We start from the raw sequence: 22,114 nt of genomic DNA on the forward strand, positions 1-22,114 counted from the left end.
TCTAAACCTTTTTACTTGCAGTGTACTCTGACAGTTTCTGCTTCATTCTGTTTTATTTTTTAAAAATGCTGATCATGACTACTAAATTTATTTCATGACTAAGAAGTTACAAGTTGCAGTTTATTTATTTATTTTAATTTTTATTGGCTTAGAGTTGATTTACAGTGCTGTGTTACTTTCGGCTGTACAGCAAAGTGAATCAGTTATACATCTACACATCTCCACTCTTTTTTAGATTCTTTTCCCATATAGGTAATTACAAAGTATTGAGTAGAGTTCCCTGTGCTCTACCGTAGGTCCTTATTAGTTATCTATTTTATATATAGTAGCAATTTGCAGTTTAAAAAACGTTGGGATATCATAACCAATTTCAAAGGACAAACGGCTTCTACCATACTGAAAGGAATGGTGTAACTCTAAATTCATTGGTGTTAAAAATTATCCATGGGGCTTCCCTGGTGGCGCAGTGGTTGGGAGTCCGCCTGCCAATGCAGGGGACACGGGTTCGTGCCCCGGTCGGGGAGGATCCCACATGCCGCGGAGCGGCTGGGCCCGTGAGCCACAATTGCTGAGCCTGCGCGGCTGGAGCCTGTGCTCCGCAACAGGAGAGGCTGCGATAGTGAGAGGCCCGCGCACCGCGATGAGGAGTGGCCCCCGCTTGCCGCAGCTGGAGAAAGCCCTCGCACAGAAACGAAGACCCAACGCAGCCATAAATAAATAAATAAATAAATTTATAAATATAAATTTATTTAAAAAAAAAAAAAAAAAAAAATTATCCATGCTACCTGTGGTAGACAAAGCTCTAGGATGGCCCCCAGTGATTCCTGCCTCCTGGTAGTCTGAATATAGACTGGGCCCACTGACTTACTTGAGACTGATTAATAGAATACGGTATAAGTGACGGGATGTCATTTTTGTGGTTGGCTTACAGAAGACTGTGACTACCTTCTTGCTCACCCTTACTCTCGTGCTAGCACTCTCTCTCTGGCTCTTCCCAGAGGCTTTCTCTAATCAATTAAGCTGGAGAGGTCCATGCGGCAAGGAACTGAGGTGGCTTCTGACCAGTTGCAGATCATGCCCCCGTTGAACCTTTAGATGAGACCACAGTCCCAACCCACACGTTAATTGCAGTCTTGTGTGAGACCCAGCTAAAAGTACCTGAATTCCGGGCCTGCAGGAACTGTAAGATAATGAATAGTTGTTGTAAGCAACTAAGTTTGGGGGGCAATTTGTTAGGCAGCTATAGATAGCTAATACACTATCTCTTAGTGAAACATAAGATTGGCATCTGCACTCTTGGTTTTGTAACAGTGTCCCCTTGCCATCATGTACACAATGAAAAAGACATTTAGAGCTCTGTCTTTGCTTTGATAAGCAACACTAGCCTAGTCATTGACAAAGAAGCTTTTGAAACTTGCTTCTGAAAGCCAGTGACTAAAGACTCCTTCAGCACCAGCAAGATGGAAAACTTTAGAGTTATTGTCATCTTAGTGTTAAGCACTATTTTATTACAGGAGCACTCTAGTTGAGAATATTTGGAGAAAGACCATGTTAAATTGCTTGATTTGACAAAAGAGGGTTTTCTGAACTATGCAGGACGAGACATTCACGAATAACACCATTGTCCAGAGTTGCATCGTGTACATACTTCCAAATGCTAAAAAATGCCACAGGGCTCAGTCCTCAGACATCTTCTCTTTTCCACCTACGTTCACTACCTGAGTGATCTCAGTCAGTCTCATGGGTCTAAATATCGTCCAAATGCTGATAAAAACCTAAAAATATGTCTCAAGCTTCAACTTTTCCCTTGAATCCCAGATTTATCTCTCCAACTGCCTACTCAACATCTCCATTTGGATGTCTAATAGGCATCTCACACTTAACACATCCATCTTCAAATCCTCACCCCCTTCTCACTTTCTTTCCTCTCAAAAAATGACAGTTCCACCCTTTGGTTCTTATGCCAAAAAATCTTAGAGTTATTCTTGTCTCTTGTCTTTCTCTCACAACCTACATCTAATCCTTTAGCAAGTTCCATTAGTTCTTCCTTTAAAATAATCCACGATCTGGCTGCTTCTCAGACCTCCGGTCCAAGTCTTTAAAGAGCCTTCCTAGATGGTTTTTCCGCTTCTGCCTTTGCCCCATATTGCCCATTCTTAACATAGCATCCAAGGGGATGTAATTAAAGCAGAAGTTGGGTCCTGCACCCCTGCTCAAAACACGGCAATGGCTCTGTCTCACTTGGAATAGAAGCCCAAGTCCTTACAAATGGCCTGTGGTGCCTGATTTAAACTGCCCCTCCTTTCTCTCAGGCCTTAACTGCTGCCACTCTGCCCTCTCCCTAGCTGCAGTCATGCTGGCCTCTTCTTTGAAAGTTTCCATGGCTGCTGTGAAAGCTTTTTTCTTCAGATAGCCACATGGATCATATATTCAGTTCTTTCGGGCCTTTGCTCAAATACTAGTAGGTCTACCTTGACCACCTTTTTATAAATTGTAGTCAACTGTCCTGTGCTCACAGAAACCGCTATCCGTCTTCCTCATTGTATTTTATTTTTCCATATCATGTCCACCTGCCATAACACACACTTTACCTTCAAACGTCATACACACCTACATTATTGTCCGTTTCCCAACACTACACCCTGAGCTCCATGCGGGCAAACATTGTCTGTATCCTCAGAGCCTGGAAGAGTACTTGGTTCAGACTAGACATCACTAACTGTTCGCTGAATGGATGGATGAAGCTCTTTTCTCCCAGCCATTCTTTGCTTTTCTATTCACATTACTCCCCGAGCACCAAATGCTCAGGAGAATCCAGCGTAGAGACTGGTCATGGAGAGAATAGTTACACATTTTGTCTTTAATTGCACATCACACTTGTGTGAAGTCTGATTTCCTGTAGGCATGGCCTTATTTCTTTCAGTTTTTGCCTTATACACTGGTGATAATTTAAGCAACTGTAAGGGGAAGAAAACCACATCTGGGGTCGCAATGGTCTAAAAGAAGAATATTGAATTCAATGGAGATCTAGTCCGCGATTAATAAGAGCAATATTTCTGCATGCAGGAGGCATGAATACACATTAGAAGCAAGTTAGTCAAAATAAGGAATAATAAACCATTGAGAACTGGGATTTAGAATCTTTTTCGTTTCTGACTCATCCTTAGACTTTGAACAAAAATCTCATGACACCCCATCATTAGCACATAGTGACAGTCTTAAAATATGTATATGCCTTTTCCCCCTAGACAGGACTGTTTATAAATACTAGAATTGATTAATATCAAAAGACCTGCCCAAATAATGGAAAGGAATGCTACAGAGAGAAGCCAGAAGCCATGGACACTGCAGCTTGCATTCTTTTCTGAAGGCATCATGCTTTAGGGGAGGAACAAAGGCCCGTTTGCTGAATTAGAGTCGGGGTGGCAATCAGAACCTCGAATTTCTTGGCATTCGTTAGTTTGAGGCTTAACTTGCTGAATACTTGAACGTAATTACATGTGGTTTGTTAAAAGAGCCTCAAACAAAGCAAATTATTTAAGGAATGTCCTAAAAGACATATCATTTAGACAAACTATGCTTTAGTCCCTCCAGACCTGAATATACCTGATGCTTTAGTCCCTCCAGACCTGAATATACTTGATGCTTTAGTCCCTCCAGACCCGAATATACCTTGAAAGAGACTTTTTCATGAATTGCTCGAATTTTCAACAACACAAAAGACAATAATCCTGGGAACTCAAATTTCTGCTGACTCATGGTATCCAAACTACCCAAGATGTTCCTTACCAATAGTTCTCTTAAATGTATAATTTCAAAGCAAACATCGGCTTTGAAAACATGCAACCAGACCTCATTTACCAGGGAGTCTGAAAGAAAGCACGTGGGGACCAGTGTGCAGGCATGGTGAGCATATTTTAGGACATTTTTGTAAAAGGAGATGTGTAATAGTACAGTATTTCATGTATGTAATCACTTGGAAAGGGGCTAATTTGGGTGTTTAGAAATGTATAGATTTTCTTTTCCAACCTGTGCCTCATTCTTGATAATATTAATGTCTAATATTTATTGAGCACTTTCTACATCTAGGCAATGTGCTTTAGACAGATTACTTCACTAATTCTTACGGCAGCTCTATGAGATAGAAACATTATTATTCCTATTTTGCATGAGGAAAATGGGGCGTAGAAGATTAAGTCATTGCCCGAGTTAGTCTACTTCGTAGTCTGTGGGACCAGTTCATACTCTGGTCTGTATAACTGGGGTCCCTGCTGCTCCAGTCCCAACAAGCCCTCTTGGGCCCACTGCCCTCCCTGTCATCCAACATAACTGCGTTGAGCTACTTAATGGCACTTCTGCAGCCCCCTCTCTCCCAGGAGGGTCTGGCTGGAGCCAATTCCGTGAGGTTCCACGGTCAGGAAATTGTTGGTGGCCCATCTCCAAGTGCACCTCTTCGTTGTGCCTTTAACCTGATGATATGGCCAGCAGGCGGCTTTAATAAGTGGGGACGGAGCCAACACTTGTCAGAGGCCTATATGGTTTGGGAATACTGTTTCTGAGGATGAGATTAGATCCTTAAGGATTTATTCTAATACTTTGCTTTCCCAAAGCACAGTCCTGTGGTTTCATACCCCTTTCTACTTCCCCAGAGGTCATTCCTTTTCTACTGTTTGTGGCCCACGTGGGTTATGGGCTGACTCGGGGGCTTAGAATAGTAGTGGAAGGCCGGCTGGGTGGGTCCACGTGGCTGGACGGAGTGTGGCCTGAACCTCTCTGACAACAGGAAGGAGGGACAGAGGAGAGAGTGGCTTACTACCTCTAGCTCCGCCCTCTTGGCCCACACCCTCTCCAGAGCTGTCATTGCCATGGCTTGTCTCTCCCCTCTGAAGTTGTGGTCACTCTGATGGGTGCAGCCAACAGGAGCCCAACAACTTAGCCAAACCAATTCTGTCTCCTTCGGAAAATTAGCGACTGGCAGTTTCAAAACTGCACTCCTGCTCTTACAGAGCTCTGATTTATTCCCGAGTGTCTCTTCCAACCGGCTATAGGAAATGCCTCTTCTTTCAAGTCACGGTCTACATGGAGGACAAGAGGCCAGGGATGCCCTCCGGGAGAATTGGAGGGCTCCGACGAGGGGTCAGCCTCTCTCCCTGTGACACAGAGGGCTGCGGAGGCATTTACACAGTTCTCTGGGGTGGTTCCATCTGAGTTAGAATGCCTTGACAGGGCAGGTGGCAAAAGCATTTCTAGCTTCAAGAAATATTCAATCCAGATAAGGTAGAAGGAACTACCCCCAGAAGCAAAATATAAGCAGGTGAGAAAATGCAGTGCCTCTTCCCAGTCTATCCCAGGTGGGAGCCAGGGAGCAGAGGACACTCTCTCCCCTCATTTACAAGGCTTCAGAGGCACAAGGATTAAAGGCCTGGCTGACAAAAGCAGCGGGATTAGGTGCTTCCTCGGAAATCCTTCTTTGAGCACTTAACAGCCAATCTGGTTTTATTTTCCCACGATGGGGCTTAAATGCAATACAGAAGGCAAGGCTGCAGTCCACAGACCTCCACCGATGGCTCCTCTCACATCTGAGGCATTAACTGCTTGTGTGTTACACCTAGATCTCACGTCAGCAGAAGAAAGCACATCTCTGAGGCAAGACTCAGGTGGTGCACTGAATGACTGAGCTGGCCCCGCACCCATCAACGTCACCCTTATCCTCTCTCAGCCTGGGTGACCACGCTTCAAGCAGAGCCAGCCCTCGCAGACACCGAAGCATGGGGAGCGTAAGCCCAGCTGGGTGGGGCAGTCCCCAGAAAGGGCATTGCCAATGACAAAGAAACGCCCCTCAACTTCCAGAAGAGAGAAACAACACAGCTTGCAACTGATGTCCTATAGAACCATATGCAAAAACATCCACGTCAAAGGGGGAAATAACGTCCCTCTATTTCTTCTTTAGGTGGGAAAGAAGACCACCATTACTGTACCCTTGTGACTTGTGACCTGTCCCTCACTGAGTAGTGGTGCTGGGACTTGAGGGAAGGTCCACAGCACGGCACCCTCTTGCCGCTGCACAGATTCCTGGCTTCAGGTTCAAACTCTGTAACATCTGCCTCGACCTTCCTCTTTTTTGGCAGAAACAATCGGGCCTCTCTTCTCTGGCATAACAAGTTCCACACTCCCCTTTTCACCCCAGTCCCTGCCCTTGGAGGGAGTCCCTGCAGATCTCCTGATTCCAGTGGTACCAGGACTGGACTAAAGGGCCCCTCCCTTGGCAGCCTCAGGGACTCCCTCAGCTAGGCTGGGTCCCTTCATTTCTCGAAGCTTCTCCATCAGTGAGGGCCAACTGGGCTGGGGCTGCACGGGGCGGGGTGGAGATCCAGTCTTTCTGGGTCATTACCTCATTGCTTCAGGTGAGAAGCTACTTCATGGGTCTGCAACCCAGGCTGCACATTGGAGTAGCCTGGGGAGCTTTTCAAAGCTACCATTGCCTGAGCCCCAGCTGGCCCTTTTCAATCAGAATATCTGGAGCTCCAGCTGGGAAAGGTGGTTTTTAAATGCTCTCCAGGTGATTCTAAAGTTCAGCCAGCGTTGAGAACCAATGATTTACTCTCTTCTCGCCCACACCCTCTTGCTCTAAATCTGTTAGGACACAGGAGTTGATCTTACTCATCCACTCTCTGGCTTCAGATGCTAAAATAAGTAATAAATTTATCAAGGGGAAGCCCAGCCAGGAGACACAGTAAGGTGGGAAGGGAGGAAGAGTTATGCGCCCACAGCTTCACCTTCCCGTGGCCAGACCTACTTAACTGAGAGGGTCTGCTCCTGTAGGCATTTTCTTTTATCCTGGAAATATCTGACGTTTGCAGGATATCCTCCAAACTCATGCATTCAGTTCTTCCTGCAAACCCTTTGAAAAATCAATCTTCTTGAAACGAAAAAAGCCACCCCACTTGGACTAGCTTCTTACCCCATGACTCATCCAGAGTGACAGGCACTCATCAGTTTAAGAGACTGGGCAGGAGCTGCCACGGGTAAAGTGACATCAGGGCCACTTATTCCTTTGCTTACAAGCTGCTTGGATTGGACGGATTCTCCCAGGACACATCCAGTCCAGCCAAACAGAGGGGTGGGCCACGGTCCCCGGAGGTGGTTCTAGCCTTAACCTCTGCTGTGACATCTCCAGGAGTGTCTCCAGTCTACCGCAGGGGAGTAAAGCATCCTTATTTTAAACAGTATAGGAGGCACAGTGAGAACCCAATTCCAATAATGCAAAGAATCAAATTGGTTGAAACTGGGATCAGTGCTCATTAAACTTGCTCCGCCTCTTAGACAACCACAGATAACATCAGAGAAATGTTACTTTTTTTTTTCTTTATCCTCCTCAACCCCAAGTCTCTTCACTGAGACAACTGTTCACAAGAAATAAGATCATACTGAATTTCAGATGGAGAAATTAGATTCTGGCTGGGTTTTAAAAGTGCCCCCAAATCTCTTGAATGAATCCAATTTATTTGGCCACGTGTTTTCGGGCTGAGTCGTGAAATCACAGCAAACTTCATCTTGAATTCTGTAATCTCATTGTCTGGAGCATCCAATTCTGATAAAGCCCAGCACTGTCATTCGCTAGCAGTGCTGGTGCCACGTCACAGCAATTATGGGCAAATGTCAGTTTCCAAGTCTGCCAGTGCGGGTTAAATTGTACGTGGTTGAAAATAACAGCAAGGCGCCTGTTCTGTCCCTTGGGGCGGGGACCCACACACGGGGGCATGTGTGGCTGCAGGGAAGTGGGTGCTGCCTGATGGGGTCTGACCCCAGAAATGCTCACGCAGCTAAAGATGCTGGAAGAGCCGCAGTCCCTTTAACCCAGGGACTCATGCACCCACTTTTGGCAGGTGTTCTCACTCAAAACTTTGTCAGAAAGGGCTAGTTTCAGAATGTTAGAATGGACTGTGTGTTAGTTTGCTAGCGCTGCCATAACAAAGTACCACAGATGGGATGGCTTCAACAACAGAAACAGTCTTGCAGTTCTGGAGGCCAGAAGTCCAAGATCTAGGTCTCCACGGGCTCGTGTCCTTCTGAAGGCCGTGAGGGGGCATCTGTTCCAGGTCACTCTCCTTGGCCTTAGATGGACGCTTCCTCCTGTGTTTCTTCACATCACCTTTCCTCTACGGGTGTCTGTCCCTGTGTCCAGATTTCCCCTTTTCATAAGGACACCAGTCGTATTGGACTAGGGCCCACCCTCATAACCTCATTTTAACTTGATGGCCTCTGTAAGGACTATCTCCAAATAGGGTCATATTCTGAGGTGCTGGGATTAAGGCTACAACACACCTTTTTGGTGTGTGTAAGGGGGGGCACAATTCAACCCATCACAGACAACAACTAAACTGGAATCCAATAAGAAAAGCTAACATTCCCTGAGCGTTTCTGCTCTGAATGTGGCATTGCTCCTAGTGCTTTATGCCGATTAATTATAGGGCCGTGAGAATTCAATTCAGTACCATTTGAATCCAAATTTTAGAACTGAAGAAACTGAGTCATGACAGAGTTAAGTACTGTGCCCAAGCTGGCACCGCTAAAAGCAGAGGCAGAACTCAAAAACAGGTTCCAGGCTGGGTTCTGGCAACTACTCTTCAGTGCAGCCACTGTATTTGGTGTTCGTGGCGGCCAGGAGAACGTGCCTCACTGACCTCCCTCTGGAGGGAATGTAACTGATCAGGGGCCCAGCTGCTGCCCTCTGAGATCCTGCCCCACCTTTGCACTGAAGCCACGCTTCCCGCTGGCGCCCCTGTCAGTGCCCATTCCCTGGCGTCGTTTGACTCCTGTGGCAGCCGGAGTGGGGCTTGTGGCCTCCCTGCCAGACCTTCCTTACGCCACCCGCCCCCTGCCTGCCCCTCTCCTGCCCTCAGGGTCAGGCCTGCCTCACCGTCTGATAGCGGTGTTCCCAGCTGTCTCCAGCTCCCCCCTCATAAATCCTGGCATGTTTGGTCCTGTCTTGGAGGTCCTGGATGAACACAATATTCTATCTAATTCAAAAGCTTCAGAAAGTATAGCTTCAAATTCATTTAGCTCGTCTGTGTTTTTAAAACTATGACACTAATTATGTATAGCTGATTCACTTTGTTATACAGCAGAAACTAACACACCATTGTAAAGCAATTATACTCCAATAAAGATGTTAAAAAAAAATAAAAATAATCCAATAGAGGGACTTCCCTGCTGGCGCAGTGGATAAGACTCCGTGCTCCCAATGCAGGGGGCCCGGGTTCAATCCCTGGTCGGGGAACTAGATCCCACATGCGTGCTGCAACTAAGAGTCCGCACACCGCAACTAAGAGTTCGCATGCCACAACTAAGGAGCCAGTAAGCCACAACTAAGGAGCCCGCCTGCTGCAACTAAGACCCAGCACAACCAAATAAATAAATATTAAAAAAAAAATTATAACACTACAAATCAATAAACCCACTGTGTTTTTCATGGTTAGTGATGCTGTCAGATGCATTTCTGTTTAAGGTTCAGGAAATTGATGTCGCTTATGCAGTTTTTTTTTTTAAACATAATTTTTAAAAAAAATTATTTATTTATTTATTCATTTTTATTTATGGCTGTGTTGGGTCTTCGTTTCTGTGCTAGGGCTTTCTCCAGTTGCGGCAAGTGGGGGCCACTCTTCATCGCGGTGCGCAGGCCTCTCACTATCACGGCCTCTCTTGTTGTGGAGCACAGGCTCCAGATGCGCAGGCTCAGTAATTGTGGCTCACGGGCCCAGTTGCTCCGCAGCATGTGGGATCTTCCCAGACCAGGGCTCGAACCCGTGTCCCCTGCATTGGCAGGCAGATTCTCAACCACTGCGCCACCAGGGAAGCCCGCTTATGCAGTTTTAATGCGGTTCCATTTTGTCCTTGCTGAAACACACAGAATCCCCAGAGCCCAGCACAGAGTAGGCCCTCAGCAGCGGACTGACAGACTGACCTCAGGGGTAGAAGACCTTTTTGTCCCCTGGCGTTCTCTACAATGAGCTTGGCTGCAGGAGGGAAGCAGACCCTCCAAGGCAGGAGGTGGGAGGAGAAAGCAGACCAGGGTGACGACGAGGCCCTGGCTGTGTTCCCGGCACACCTGCCCTTTCCTGAAAGCCAAGCACTAGCCCAGTGTGTCTGGTTGCACTTGGAGATGGCAGAGGTTCCCGTGGATTCAGAAGGAGGTCAGTTATGTCTTAGAGGCAGGAACACTGGTCCCTGGTAACCTGGTAGCCTGGGTGGTTATATTATTAAATAATGAATCACACCCCTTTCCTCTTTTCTTTTTACCAGCTGAGCCATTCATCTTGCTAGTAACCCCCTCATGCTAGGTCAGGGCCTTTGGTTAGCTAGTTATCTGTCCAGCGGGCATTGAATTTCTCTAGGCCTCAGACTCCCCTTTTGCAGTTAAACTGAACTGAATTCCAGATGAGAAGGTAGGGATGAGTGATCTCTAGGGTCCTTCTCTGGGCTAATAGTCTCTGAAGTGCCCATCTTGGCCCGAATACCGATCAGCCCAGATAAATCTACAGGGTGTCCACAGGTTAGAGAATGTCTTCCAGCAGTGCATCATTTCTGCTATTTTCTACCCCAGAAAAACCACACAGTGAACCCCTTACTCTCTGGGCTATTCCCACCACAAGTGGAGATATTTGACCTAGAGAAGAGAGGTAATATCCATTTCTTTATGAGCTTCGTGGCGGATCTCACCTTACTGGTTGGTTGGGCTAATGCAGGTGTTTATCATAAACACTGTTGTTTAAAATTTCAGAAGGAATACCTTGAGGAGCAGTATATCTGAAACTCTATATTCATATACTCTGTTATTATAGTGTCCTGCTGAATCTTCCCTCTGTGTTTAAAAACTTATTCTAGCAGTGGCTTTTTCAGTTCATGAGACCACCTCAGGATTTTTTAAAGCAGGGCACGAAGCTGATAGAAACTGGCTCCCTGACCAGCATGAACATATGTGGGGCAGCTTTGATGTGACTGATGGGATAGTGTTTGCTGATAGGGCCTGTTAATGATTCAGAGAGATGATGTCATTCTTGGCAGGGCCCGGAAAGAGCAACAAGAGGCCAACAGCTCCCCTTGGCTGAGAAAGCCCCTTTAGGGTTCTTTGACTTTGCTGTTGCTGAGCAGATGAGATTGCAAAGTTCTGTGAGCACAGCTGAGCCTGGGGATGGGAGTTTTTGTCAGGAAAGCTTGGGTCACTAGCTGGTTTACATAAATCCCTGAGAAAGGTTTACACTGCCTTTGAAACTACTCCCTGGAGTGGAGATTTAGCATAGAGCTCGGAGAGAATTAACTCCTGGGGAGACAGTCCTTTGAGCTAGAATTGCCTCACCCCCTGGGGGGAGAGGTTGAAGCTCTTCTAACTCTGCAAGTCTCTCCTGATTTTGGATGGCCAAGGAAGGGGTAGGAGCAGCGCTCGGGGAGGGGAAGAGGAAACGTCATGGTACTTTCTAGAACTATAAAACAAACTCTACGCTCTTTCATAGAATGCATCCTTTTTCTCCTCCTTTAATTTCTTGGATTTGCTTAAGCCGACCATCCAGGGAATCCTCATGTTTCCACGTGAAGATACTAACCAGTGGTCTCCCCTAACACAGTCTGGTCCTGGTGACACATGCCACCAGGGTCAGCAGACAGCCCCCCAACTGGTCTGGCACCTCCTGTGTGCCTGCAGCCCAAACTCTTTGACCCTTTAAGGCAGATGCTTGCCCTGCTGTAAGAACCCCATAGAGCCCTATGTGTGCTCGCTGGGGAAGCCCCGAGGAAAATTTGGTTCCTTGATGAACAGCATTTACCACAGAATGGAGGACCCAGTCTGCAAGGAACTTGGTGAAAGCTGGGCTACTTGACCATGATATTGCAAGTTGTTGGACTTTCTTCGAGGGGGTAGTAGTCTCTACGTTGGCTCCAAAAAGTGCCTTATTTACCAAATTGCCTAGGAATGCAGGCCACTTGTACAATGACAAAACACACTCTACAGAATCACTGGAGAATAAGAGGCTTTTATGTAGCTGATGACATACTTAGTGATTATTCTGCAGAAATTTTGCCAATAAGGATATTTCTTGATTGATGGAATAGATGCTGTTTAGCAGGCTTGGAAGTAGAGCAAATGCTGGCGAAGCAGATGATGTTTTCCAGTTGACTTTTATGATAATCAAGGCTCTGTTGCTATGGAAAAAATTCACCGGGATGCTGCCGTTGAAAACCTTTGGGGAGAAGACTGATGGTTAGTTCCAGCTCCATAGAGAGCAGCATTCATCCAGTCCCCAGACACTCAGGGAGAGACTACCGTGTGCCCCACAGTGTCTTAGGAGCAGTGAGCACAGAGGACACAATTCTCTGCTCTCACATTTTGGGAGGGAGAGATAGGCAATGACAAAAAATAGATAAACTATAGACTATGTCAGATGGTGACAAATGCTATGGGGAAAACTAAAGCAGGGAATGGGGAGAGGGAGAGCTGAGGGGAGGTAGGAGAGGGCAGGGAAGTCTTCTCTGAAGGTGCCATTCAGACAAGGACCTGAAGGAAGGGAGGGCATATCCTCGTGGATACTGGGAATGAATAATCTGGGAAGAGATAGCAGCAAGTGCAAAGGCCCTGAGACAAACGTCTGGGGAGGGGGAGAAAGTATATAGGCCGGTGGGGCTGGCCTCTGATAAGCAATGGAGAGATTGGTGGGGAAGAGGTCAGAGGCAGCCAGACACCAGGTTGTACAGGCCTCCGAGGGTCAGGCACCATCTACTTCCCCTTCCCTTCCCTTTGTGGTACAAACATCCATAATCCACCATCCTATAGACCCAGCTTCTCTTTTAAGCCATTGCTGAATTCTTTGGCCATAGCCATTCCTGAAGCCCCTTCCTGACATGGAGCCCTCATTACTTCCTAATTCTTCTGGTGCCGCCACAGTGAATTGTATCATTTCCTGTGTATGTCTTCACCTCCCATCCGGATTCTTGCTCAGTCATAGTAAAGCCATGGGTAGCATTTTCCTTTATTTCCTATAACAGTTGGCACAGTCTTAGGTACCTTGGCAAGTGCAGAGAAAATACTTGTGACATGGAAACTCTGGCTCTACATGCAGAGCTTCAAGAACTTAATTAGTGTTTTTCCTTTTGTCTGACTCAGAGAATGCTGTTTAGGGATTGTTTTTTCTTGTCTCCTAATCAATATTCTTGTTTTAAGTACAGTGGTCTAACACAAGAAATATTTCACCCCCAAATCCCAATATTACAGAGTTTTCAAAGTTTGCTACATTTGCCCTAACTTGCTAAGTTATCATTGGAAAACAGTGCAAGTTTTTTCAAATAGTTCTCAATTTTCTCTGTGCTTAAAATATAAAATAGATTTTTACTCTACAAGTCGCTTTCCAACCAAAAAGATACTATTCTAGAGTTCTTGGGTACTGACTCTTAGTTTAGTGCAAGAGTGGGCAACTTTTCTGACGTGGAGTCCCACATTCTGTACGGAGACCTCTGGACAAGCTTCCTGAAGGCAAGCATCTCACCTTGTTCACTGGGGATCCCCACTGTCCAGAGACCCAGGAAGGGCCCAATAAATGTCACTCTATAAGTTCTTATTATCACCCCCATTTTGTAGGTGAGAAAGTTATAATTTAAGGTCGCTGAAGGTCACACAGATAATTAGTGGCAGATTCGAGACAATGGGTGACAAAAGTTGATTTGAATCAGTGCTCAGATTTATTGTTGGCAATCAGCATTTTGGAATGCAGAACAGGAGGTAAGACATTGTATCTAAACAACGCGGCTCTTTGCCCTTTGTAAATTTGTCACATAACTCTGAGGGGGCAAATGGGGAAGCTTTGTGGGTCCCTGTCTGGTGGAGATCCTGAGCAGAGAGCAAGAGGGAGCGTACTGGACCAGATCTGGTACTGGGAAAGCACAGTAATGGCAATTAGAGAAAGTACCTGGGAGGAGGGCAGGTGATGGGGGGGAGGGGGCTTATTTTTCCTGTGGTCAACAAAGTTGTCAGTTACTTCTTCCCTGAGTCCTATAATTTACAAGCATTTGGATGAATCCTGCTAGATGGTAGGATAAAATCTGGATACAATTCAGGCATTTTGGTAGAGGCATAAGTGATTTCTGGTTACTAAGCACTAGGAGAGCACATCGTTACCCAGCCAGGAGCCAGGAGGAGAGGTGAGCAGGGAGAAATAGTCCGGAAACTCCTGCTTCTGGAGCAGCCTTCTCCTGGGAGAGAAGCTCTGTGATCTGGTCTTTGGCTGAGGATGGGTGGTAGGTAGGTGATCTTTGTCTTCCTCTCCTAGGAGTGGTGACTAGGAAGAGAGGAGGTTTAACACTGGGGTGGTGAGCTCAGCCTGCCATATCCACTTCCCACCCTCACAAACCAGTGCCTCACTGTTGGCTGTGCCCTCCTGGGTAGACCATAAGGGAGGCTGGAGTATGGGGAGTGGAGTTCTAGCCCTAACTCGGATGCCCTTTTTATGGCCTTGGGCAAACTTTCTACTTCTCTTGCCTTCCGCTTTGTAAAAAGTGGTTTACTTAACAAATGATCGCTCAGATCGTTCAGCTGAACACTATGATGTTCTTCCCTAGGGTCACTAATATCTGTTTGCTGAAGATGAATTTGGATAGCGGAGTAAGAAAGGATGGGTAATTTTGGAAAAGCTGGCATGGGAGGCCAAGGAGTGGGTCTCTAGGTAACTTTAGCATCTCTGTCACGGCAGGTGTTGGATCAGGTAATTTGGGAGCATCTCTTCCTCTAGACCTAGATCCACTGGGGAGAGAAATATGGGAAAGGGATCCAAGACATGCTGGGAAATGAAGTTCTCTTCCCTTGCCACTAATTAAAACCCTCATCCAGGTGACATTTGGTTGTACTTGCACAGCTAACTCGGGCCTCCAACCCACATACCCTTGCCCAGCCTAGGGTTTCCCAATCTGTCACCCCCACTGTAAGGATGAATGATCCAAGCGCTCAGACAGCTGGAATCGTCCTGCCCAATACTGCCCACTCTTAGACTTAGAAACCGCAATCAAACAAAAGCAACCCAGAATGATGGAAAGGCAAACATATCAGCGGAAAAGTCATGGCCCCCTCCTTAAATAGCCTTTTTGAAACCTCTTCAGCTTATAAACAGACTGATTTAACTCCATAAAAAAACTAATCGGCTCTGGGTCAGATCATGTGTGTGTGTCTGCCTGCTGAAGATGAATTGCATAACACATCCAGCCAAATATTGTAGCCTAGATATTGGCCCTATTAGAACTGTTGAGCTGAATTTTTCAGAACACAATTCATAACATTCCCCCCCACTCCTCTGCTTCTTTCACTGTACAGAACATGCCTTTTTTTTTTTTTTTTTTTCCTGTTTCTTAAAATCCAGACAGGAGCCCCCAGAGTGACCTAACCCTCTTTGACATATGCAATTTTCTGATTTATGGGAATCATGAAAGATTACTGTACTCCCTCCGAATGAAGGTCCTCACTGTGAAAGCCTCACAGAGACCACAGGCACGGACATTTGTCTGCTGCAGCCGGACCTCCTGGCCTTTGCAAGGAGCCATGCAACGTGCAGGCAGCAGGCAGCTTGGGCACACCTGGAACTCAGTGGGCTTGTTTTTTGCTAGGACACTTTTCTGGATTAGGGAGCTTTTCTGGGCTCTGTGTAAAGGTTCATTGTAAACATTTGCTTGGTCTGTGTGTGGTAAACATTTACAAACTCTTAGAGCTGGAGCATGGGAACTGAACAGAGAGAGTCCGGGGATGAAGCAGCAGGACGCTGTTGGCAGCCCCCGGTAACCAGGGAGGGGCTGCAGCCAACGCTAGGACTTCAATGACTCAGCTGGAGCCGACTGGGCTCCATGCAGTTCATCCAAGAGACACCAGAGCCAGACTCGGTCTGAACCCCGAGTCTGACCACGGCTGGAGTCGAGGCAAATAAAGGTCCAGGCAGAGACCTGATGACTGTGTACAGGCATGGGGTGTGTCCCCTTGGATGAAATGTTTGCTTCTCCTGGGGGGAAGAGAATTTCCTCCTCAGCTTTCTTTTGTTGTCTCTCCATTTCCCTGCTGAGCTTGGAGAGGGAGGGAAAGGAAGCAAACAGTATGGGGTAGTGGTCCAGAGCACACGCTGTGAGTCCGGCAAGACAGGCGCTTTATTCCATGTCCACCATGGCCTTAATGAGCTTTCGTGGTCACAGGCAGTGAGTACCCCTGGCCTCCCTGGGTTAGAGTCTAGTCCAAGTTGAACCAGAGGACTTAATTGTTTCTCTTACTACACTAACAGAACCTCGGCTCTTTCAGGCAGTCCAGAACAAGTGACAAAGCAGAATGGAGAAGAAGGTTCTCAGGAGAGAGAAGCTTTAGGACAGGGAGGCTGAGCTGAAAAACAGGGCGGTTCGCTTGAGGTCTCTTGGGTTTGACATTTTTTTCTTGGACTTTTTTTTTCTGCATTGTAATTCCCTTCTTCCCCCCCTCCCCCAGAACTTTAGCAGTGTCTGCTTTTCAGGATACTTTAGTGAGTGGTGTCTTGAGGGATGAAGGAAGAGTAGATGGGTCCAGAGTTGGCAGAAGTGGTACCAAGTGAGGACAGCAGCCTCAGGAGCCAAGAATGATGCCTGGGAACCAGGAGACAGCAAAGGACCAGGGCATGGTGTGAACTAGCTCAGGACCAACCCCCTTCTAGAAAGGATACTGGAGAAAATAAGGAAGGGGTTACGGGGTAGATCTGGGCCGCCACAGTAAGTTAGGTGTGGAAAGATCAAGCCAATGCATCTGAACATTAAGGACCTCATAAAACTAGACGACCAGGAAGTTATCAGGGAGGCAGATACTTGGGTTGCATTATTAGCATATGACCTGGTGGTTAGGTGTTCTTAGAGCTTCCCCTTAGGATGTTGGGCCAAAGGTTATGGAACTTCCTTGCATCTTTTTCGTGCCTGCCCAAGTAAGGACGTGGGCCCCCGAGATCCGTGTAGTCTTGTCAAGGTCCTCAGGGGCAGTCACGCTGTCAGAGTCCTTGTGAGCCATTCCCGGCCACCTCCTCCCGGGCCTCCCCCAACTACTCAACCACTGTCATCTCTTCCTCAAGCCACTATACCTGGTTCTAGAACAGGTTAAGTGGAACCAACCCTGAGTCAGCACATGGTGTATCCCAGGGAAGCCCCGTTCCCACATCCTGGTCCAGCTCCCAAGTTTGCCCCATGGCATTTTGAAACTCCAACCACTTTACTCTATGTCTGCACCCTCTGAGACAGAGCATGAAGTGGATCAAGGGAGGGTATGCGAGGACAAAATAATAGGCTCCCCAAGGAGAGCTTGCCTCTGCACCCCGCCTGTGTTGTTCTGATCGCTTCACTTGGGGAGAGAAGAAAAATCCAGTTCCGGGGACCTCTGGATGCTTGTTCTATTCACAGTTCTCCTTGGGAGCTGGGAGAGCTAGAAACTGCCAGGTAACGGACCTTCTGCAGCCTTGCGCTCTAGTCCGCAGCAGCAGCAGAGGTCAGCAGTGGCAAGGAAAGGCGAGGTGGTCCCCAGGAGCTACTCACTTCACTCTGCATTCCCATGGCTTAGTTCTGCTCCTGGGAACATATGGTAATTGCCCAGAGGGGAGGCGTGTGTGCAATCACCCAGAGGAAAAAATCAAGGCCAGCTGGAACAATCAACCTTGGTCTAGTCTAAATGATTAGCAGCATACAGGACCCACCTCTAAGGTGCTCCAGGCTACTTGCTTGAGTGAAAATGGACAGCAAGCCTCTAAGCTGGCTTAAGGTGTAGACAAGCACTGGCAAAGGTGTTCACCTCTTCTTCCTTCGGCCTGTGTATTGTTTAACACATTTGAAAAGTAGTGCCATTCCCTGGAGAAACAAAAGCAGTTTATCCGTAGAGCTTAGCTTGCCCGGTTGACATTCAAATGGACAATTTTGTAAATTCACTTGAAAATTGGCTTGCTCTTTCCTGACTTTTCCATAGGGATAGTGTTACAACAGGACCATTCAACATAGAGTCATCCCTTTAAAAGGGCTCCAGGGAAGAGCCACCCATTTTCATTTTTAATAATTACTTTATGGAGACTTAAAAGGGACAGGCCTCCTAGGGATGTTCCAGAACAGCCTGTGATGAGAGCTCAGCACCAGCACAGCCCCGTTGCTTCATACTCTGGGCTCCAGTCACCCTGTTGATGGATTGAAATGTGCACAAAATGCAACACAAAATGGGTTTTCAGCTGGGGTATAACCATCTTTTTGTTGTAGGCAATACATTGTATTTGCAAAGTTTGTAGTTGTAACCAAAGTTCCCCCCAAAATAAAAAGGTGAAATTATCTTAATTTCCCTCACACTCAACATCTTATCTATCAGCAGACTCTGTAGTCTTTGCCTTCAAAACAGCCCCCGTCACTGTCATCGTTAGGCTGACTTTTGTAAAAGCCTCCCCGCCTCCACACTTGCCCCAACCAAATCAGTAGATTCTCCAACAGGATCCAGAATAAACTTTGAAAATGTAAGTCAGCCAGCGTCCCTCTTCTGTTCAAAACCCACCAATAGCTTCGCATCTCACTCAGTAAAATCCCAAGCCCTTAGTTGGGCCCACGAGGCCTAGCTAACTCTGACCTTCTCTCTTACTGGTCTGGCCTCCTTGGCTTCCCGACAAGTCCTTGAGTATAAACAAGTCTACCCCAGGGCCTTGGCACTTGCCGTGCTCTCTCACTAGCATGGCTCCCTTATTTCCTTGTAGTCTCTGGTAAAATGGCGTTTTTGTCATGGAGGCCTTTGATACCCCCAGTCACTCCCTATCCATCCTGCCCCTGTTTTCTTTATATTATTTATCATCACTTGACATATTGCATGAGTTTGTTCATTTGTTTATTGTCAGCCTTTCTGTGTGAGCAGGGAGTTTTCTTTTGCCCACAACAGTGTCCCCCATACCTAAAACAATTCCTGGCACAGAGCTGGAGCTCACTAGATATTGATTGGATGGAGTAAATTCCTGGGTCTTCCTGCTCTTATCATCAGCTGGAAAAAATGCCCAGTAAGGCTGTAAGTGATGAAGGGGTTGCTAATAAGAAGAAATTATCAAGATGGTCAGAGGTTTTTAGAGCATAAGCAAACCTAAGAGAAACATTAATAAAAAATTAAGGAAAAAAGAAAATAAGCAGAAAGAGATCCTGGATCTTGTGCACCCATTCACTGAGCCAGAGCCAGGCCAGATTTGTTCACTTCAGTTGCCGAAATCTGGTTCATGTCACAAGCCAACCTAGACATCTATTTTGATACACATATTATATGTCTCTTGGCATGCACAGTACTCATATCACTTACCAGATTTATTATGGAAAGTAGTGTGAAATGCCTCCTGCCATATGGGAAAAGAGGTGAAAATGCTGACATTTGTCTCTGAGCCAATTTCACAAAAGTTTAGAGTTTCAGACTTCTTTTTTCCTCCTGGGCGTGGTGGCTCTCTCTTATCAAACTTCTATTCGCCGAGTAGCCGTAAAGACATGTCTGTGTATCTGGAGGTATTTTAATACTCAAAGCACCATATTCTGATGTGTATAAAACTTGACATTTTGGCCCATCTGTTACGAGAAGAATTGAAAAGGCTCTCTTTGCCCTGTTAATTGCCTGTCTTCCATATTTCTTTATTTAGCTTCAGTGGGCTTAGGGATGGGCTTGGGGGGAGGGGTGGGGACCTGACCCATTCAATATACAGTCATGGAGCCCACCATGAGCCCAGCCCAGGCTCCGCACAGGGAGGCCGTCGTAGCACTTGCTGCTTCTACCAGCCGCTGTCCTGCGACCTTAGGAAAGTCTCAGTCTCTCTAAGCCTCACCGCCCACTCTGCTAGCTACCATCCTCTCACCTAAACTGCCGCGGGAGCCTTCACCTGGCCTCCCAGTCTCCCCAGCTGCCAGTGGAGAGCTAATAGTACCTTCCGCAAGGGGCCGTGGAGTTTAGAGGAGATGGTCCATTAAGGTGCTTTAACGTTGTGCTAGCACAGAAGTTCTCTATAAAGTTTTACTGGGGATTATCATTACCTTTTATGATGATTATAGCTCATGCTCCAGTGGGCCTCTTTTATTGGGAGTTGACAGATCTTTTCCCCCTAGATGTAGTTCTTCTCGAGATTCTATTTTTGATTTAAGTGAGTCACTGTGGCTAGGGAAGTAGTCATTCTGAACTGCATATTACATGCATTTTTTTAGGTGGTGCTTGTACCTAATGCTGCCTGGCAGGGATGTTGGGGAAACACATCCCCATGCTGTGCAATGGGCCTGAATCTCAAACATTTTTATTTCCAAATTGTCTCACAACTACTGTCACGAGGTCAGATCGACAGAAATAAGCAGCTGCTTCTCAAACACATATCTCACCTTCAGCCCCCAAATGCAGCCTAGATTTCCTGCAGTAGAACGTGGTCTCAGCCCTCAGAAGTGTGTGTGTGCTGTGCCTAATGCTATTGAGGAAAAGAACTTAGTAAACATCTTTCGAGAGGACCTTCGTTTCGTTTGTGCTAACCTGACATTAGACCACCATCCCCAACTCAGCACCAACACTTCCACAACGCCAAAGTCTTAGGTAGTTTCTTCAGAGATGGCCATCTTAACATACCCATTCGGATCCCTTACAGACGAAAAAGCTCACAGGACTGAAGGTGCCCGAGACCCCACCTCTACTCCTCACCCTTCCAAAGGACGTAGGACAGAAATGTATCTTTATCTGTTCTCTCCTGTTTACTGGGCACCCATGGTGTACAAGGCACGTGTGGGTTTGCTCCACACTGAGACCTACAGGAATACAGCTTGTGCTCCTGGTGTCTCAGCCTCGTCAATAACCAGCAGGCTTTCCAAGTGGTAATTACACACATGGTTTCTATCCCTTCATCTATCCTCAGGTGGTGGTTTGCTTTTGTTTACTCTCATGCAAATACCTCCAGCCTTCCTCTGCTTGCAGTGGTAACTATGTTCAGAAGGAAAATGCCCTCCTTAGCACAAAACAAGAGTCTGTAATTTTTCCAGAAAAGTCTTGTTCATCTTCGGTGATGTTATAGGTAATTAGAACCATGTAGTCGTCACAAAACTAAATACTAGAGTTTGCAGAAGGCAATTGTTTATGAAGAACAGTGCAGTTTTGTCTCTTTTATACAGATAGTATCAGTCGGCGCTAAAGTTTTCCATGTATATGTGTTGTTGAGTTATCCTAAGACTTCAGGTCCAAAATATACATCTTAATCATGATTTTGAAAAAAAAAAGACTTTAAAGATTTCATATGCCTTGGCTTTTTTTTTAAAATCTAGTGACTGAACATATTTCAGCTTCTTCTTGATGACTCAGTGTCATCTTCGTCAGCATGTATAATTTTACTGCATGACGGATAAAGCAATGACGTCAGGGCCTGGTGAGTTATGAGCTGCGCTGGGAAAATTCCTAGGTCAATGTCTTGGGGGTCTTAGATTTATTGAGCTCTACCAGTTTTTCTAATGATTTCCTAGATGTCAGACCTTTACGTGTCCCTGTCTTGCTGTATTTGTCTCTAGAAACCTTCCCCCACTCCCATCCTCTTATTCAAGGACTATTTTTGAGCGCTCACTACACGCCCGCGGGTGGGTAAGAGGCATGGAGTAGCCATATGCTAGCAGGAGAGGCAAACGATAGACAAGGTCACAATTCTAATTTGCTTTGGTCTGGGAGAGTGAATAATCATACTTAGGGGAGTTACACATAAATGAAGGATAAACAGGATTTCAGAACACTGCACGCTCAGAGTCTACCTCTGTTTACTTCTGAGTGACCCCCAAGCACTGGGTTTGTTGGTTTCATGGCTCTCTGAAAAGGTGGAGCTTCCGTATTCTCACAGAATACTGAGGATAATATGGAAAACGACTCAACATCACTAGAACTTGTTTTCTGACATTCTGCCGAAGGGCCCTTTGCCTACAACTTAAAATTGAAGACAGCATGGCTGGCATCTGAGAGTCTAGAGATTCCAAACACGCCTCCGGGCCTGCTCTGCCTTCCTCCTCAGATTTGCTCTAACTGCCAAGCCCCCTCTCCACGTGGATGCCTTCATAACATCTGAAGTCTAACTTTCCACTCCACCCCTCACCC

At 46.5% G+C, this 22,114-nt stretch overlaps 1 long non-coding RNA gene across 1 annotated transcript in view; it reads left to right on the forward strand.

The window, feature by feature from the left end:
* LOC309658628 overlaps positions 1-21,090 on the forward strand; it is a 32,183-nt gene extending 11,093 nt beyond the window's left edge. Inside the window, exon 2 of the long non-coding RNA XR_014262335.1 lies at positions 5,613-21,090. This is a non-coding gene — a long non-coding RNA (uncharacterized lncRNA). The remainder of the gene's footprint in view (positions 1-5,612) is intronic.
* The last annotated feature ends 1,024 nt before the right edge of the window (positions 21,091-22,114 follow it).

This window comes from Balaenoptera physalus, assembly GCF_965194825.1.
Source record: "Balaenoptera physalus genome assembly, chromosome: 3".
Taxonomy (NCBI): Eukaryota; Metazoa; Chordata; class Mammalia; order Artiodactyla; family Balaenopteridae; genus Balaenoptera; species Balaenoptera physalus.